The sequence below is a fragment of the Bombus impatiens genome, unplaced genomic scaffold (genome assembly GCF_000188095.3).
Source record: "Bombus impatiens unplaced genomic scaffold, BIMP_2.2 scf_0537, whole genome shotgun sequence".
Classification (NCBI taxonomy): domain Eukaryota; kingdom Metazoa; phylum Arthropoda; class Insecta; order Hymenoptera; family Apidae; genus Bombus; species Bombus impatiens.
The window spans coordinates 260,478-265,012 of NT_176956.1; positions in this window are offsets into that span (position 1 = coordinate 260,478).

The window sequence follows — 4,535 nt, forward strand, 5'->3', positions numbered from 1 at the left end:
ATAAGAATATATCGTAACTATGTCATAAATTCAAGTTATTGTAAATACAAACGAAAATACTTGTTTATAATTATCCATAAATGGTGGCTTGCAATAAATAATAGAAGAAAGCCTGGAAAACCTACTGGACTCGTTAAATGTATTAAAAACGAGCTATTATTTTATTTACATATTTCGAGAATATCTCTTTGATAAAAATTTCGATACAAAAATCTAGCTTTTACGTTACCTACACTTTTTACATTAATCTCCTAGCTCTTCCAATCTACTTCAATATTTTTCGATCTCTTCGAAGCATTTCAATTTTTTTATTTTTATTCACAAAAGATTTATATTAAAATTATGGAAACGTCAATTACTTTTGCAATTAAACGCAACACAAACGCTGTCTCAACACCAAGAGAAACACTCTCCTGTGGCAGATTTCTGTTGCGGAAGCAACATTCAGAACACCTCTATTTACTTTAAAATTATCTGCCTCTGCGTTACGTTCGTCCCGTTACATCGACAAAATATGTAAATTCGTAAACACGTTATATAACTGCGAACTCACTATGGTATAGTGACCAACGTAAATTTTCACGTCAACACTTTGGTACGCTCGAATATCGGAAGAGTACGATGAAATTTGTGCATTTTGCGCACATGACAATTAAGAGGATCGATAATTTTGTAGCACTGGGAAATCAAAACGCAAATACGATTTTTTCCAGAGCAACGAATTACACGTTTCTACGATTATTTGAAGATAAATAAAGATCAACAAATATACCTTCATCAAAATGTTTCAACACTGAAAAAAAAAGAATATTTTGAAATGTTAATAGCACTGTAATCATCCATATGATTATCTTAATCGATTAATTTTTTACCAATTTTAATTTTACCAATATAATCAAAACAATCATCTCTCATAACTCTCATCACTCACCATATCCATCATAGTCACCAGTATAGCCATTATCAACACACACAACAATCACCATAGCATGTCATAACTAATCTTCGAAAAAGCTCATCTCAAACGTACTTTACTAATTACACGACCAACATCTAAACGATTCTTCGACGGTCACTGTTGGAATACAACGATATTAATCTTATACAGACGAAGTGATCGATCGAACGGATTCTTTCCTTCGTTGCTCTTCGATATCCCCACTAGCGTGCGTTCATTAGATGATTATATGCTCTTCCGAGAATTCGGCGGAAGAAGCGTAAGGATATGGATAAAGCGCGTCGGTGTCGCGCTTTCACGGCGTAGCGCTTTGTATCGCGAAGCTGCTGGCAGGTTTCGTGGCACGTGCCGCCACACAGCATCTATACAGGCATTTAAACAGGGCACTTACACAGGTCACATTCATTACCGTATAGAGAGTGGGGTTCAAAATCTTTTCAGGAACCATGGGTCACTAAGTCAGTCAGTCTGAGAATAATTAGCCAACTGCCAACATTCCACAACACTCACTTGTATTTTCTGTAATTTGTTTAACAAATATCACATAATATTATTTCAGCATAAACATTGTGTCTTCCACAGATTATTGATCTTAATTTCGAGATTAAATTCTAAACAACAGTCACAAACCAATACAACTTTATCCATTTCCAAATACATTGTCCATGCACGCTAAAGCTAGGATAGAGGCATTAATGAAAAGTTGCGCAAGAATTTCGTTCCATCGCGTAACATAATTCACGGGTTAAGCGGCGATTAGATGGATCGGGGGCCAACGAACAACGAAAACCACGGATCGGAGACCAGCATGCGACAAAAACCACGAACCGGGAATCCAAGGGAAGGAAGACGACCGGCTTAAATTGGTAGCGCGAAAGTCTCGGTGACGCGTGTCTGCAAAATATTCAGCCTCAGAGTTTTCTGGCCGCACGGTCAAACAGATCGCCTTCCTTGCTTCAAATGTTTTTCCCCTTCGTTGGTTGACTGTGCTCTGTCGAAGCGTCTCCGCGTACTATATATAGTTGGGGCGCATTCGTCACGGACAAGTGCGAGTATCGTCCGTGCATGGGCGCAGCTCAAAACTTTCAAGTAATATTAAACACCTGTCAAACTGTTGCAGCCAAGAGGGGTAGAGAGGGATGAACCGGCAGCAGGGTTGATTCGGGGGTAAGTCGGATCGAGTCAGGGCAGCCAATGTATGAGTTCCATGGTGGCCCCCGCGGAATGGAGTTACGAGTGTTTCCCGGGATATTATGTTTGAGTTTGGCCCGTAATATACGCTCGCGCCCGCAAGTCCAACGTATACCACGGGAAACGTAACCCCGTCGCAAAATCCGAGCGACGACTGTTAATTGTATCGTGACGTGGGAGCAAAAGACACCCGGTTATAGTTAAAGACGTGGATGAATCCGAAGATGTCGATGGTTGGACTAGCAAAACTCGAGGAATTTGATAGGCTGCTCGCGAGATTGTCTCATTTTTGTTACTATATCTTTTTTGCTTACTTTTACAAAGCACATATATTGTTCGAGTAATATGCAATAGAATTCAGTTACGAATCATTGATCGAAGAATTAGCAAAGATATATTGGAAGATAAATGACATAATATTTAACTACAATCTGATGTAATACAGCTAATATAACTGAGATATAAATCAAGTCTCTGTTAAAATTGATAGAATTATTCCAGGTAAATTTATAGTGACGTTCGTTTAATGAAGAGCCAAAGCAATTCATTCAACGTTCAACTTGTTAATGGTTTCCATCAATTATTCGTCAAGTACTTATTCACGTGTTTTTAATCCGCTCGATCCTGTTTCGCTCAACCGTACTTTTCATCATTTTATATTTCAATTCCTGCGCCACTTGACAGAAGATCCTCGTTCGGTCGTTCAAAGTTAGCAGAGAAATTAAAATACTATCCTCATCTAGAAAATTGACATTTACATAGTACCTGACAAGCATCACGTTATAAATATACCGCTGAAGATTAAGAAATGAAGTCTACGGTTGATTGACAACGATCATTAATGATGAATATAATATTAATAACATAACTAACACATTCGTATAAATCATTGTAGTAGTGTTTGACTACTTTCATGAGCTAGTTCTAATTCGATTTAGCTCGCACTCCCTAGTGACAGAAAATCAGATCATCGTTGTTCATATATGAACAATTGTCGAACACAGTGAAGCTTGTCCGTGTAAACGGATTATATTTGGTCCGTTCTCACGACGTAGCACGCGAATAGAGACGAACAAATCGATTTTTAGAGTAAGTTTTTCTCGGTGCGATGGAACGCGTGCCTCCACCCGAAGGAAACGAACTTTAGTCAGGAAAATAGGCAACCGACTAATTGAAGTATTTTAATTATTTCGTAGCTAGAGAGTGGGGAAAACAGGGAGGGGGTGGAAGTTTTCGAACAAATCGTCGCTTTAGTGAACTCTGGGCGTTGATGCTTCAAAGCGGACTGGTGTAAGACAATTAAACCGGTAATTTAAGCAATATGAACTTTTGCAGTTAATGAGGATCGCACGGCCGGCAATTAATTACAACTGGCTGAACAGACTGGCATGTGTGTATCGCGAAAGAAATCTATTTAAATGAGGATTTTTTGTCCTGCTGCTGTTGCTTTGTTTACCTGTATCTTCGACGCGATGTAATTTAGAATCGCGTGTTTTCCCACGAGAAGAAAAACGATCCAGAGAGAAATCGAATCTAAATATTTCGGTGTTCGAGTCCCTTTTAAAAGCAGTCATTTCAGTACTGTTTGGTACTGTTTTCACAGCCTTTCCTTTCATCATACGTGTTTTACAATATAAAGTACCAAATAACGTACAATTTATCACATTCTTTTCTCAATAAATACGAGGAATATGAGTCTTAATACTTACGACCAACGATATACGTGTCACATTTATAACGATATAATATATCAACAAATTGTTACACAACCAAACGGAAATTCGCTGCCATGTAATAAAATCTGCAGCAATTTTTTCTTAAATAAGAAGTAACTCCTTCAATTTTATATATACTGGCTGCTCAATTACGCTATTATTTTCCTGCCGGCCATAAAATGGCGTCAGCTTAAGCATCAAGTTCACGTAATCTCAAGTTCCCGCCGAGGTAAATTTCTAACGATCCTTAATGATCGGTTCTTTAACACGCACCCAATACGCAACGAAAATGGCGATCTCGCCATGAAGCGAGCCACGTACGATAATTCTCATGGTGTCACGCGAATCGAAGCAGTCACGCTTAAGCGTTGCATCAAGACTGGATGTAAGCTTGGCTTTCTCGACACTAACACGTCGTAGAACGTACCGCAATTTATCTCTGCCACCTATGTCGTCCAGCACGGGCGATTCAAGCACGGCAAGACCGTTTGTAGCTTCGATTCCGTCATTAAGGCAGCACTCATGGTTTATTCAGATGACCACACTGGAGAGGACCAACCTCGTAGCTAGCGACGGGCTTACGCGGTTCTCTAGAGTCACTTGCTCATTCAGTTGATTACGTCGACCCACGAGTATGGCTTCCCTTACGGCTCGAACACCCTAATCCCGCC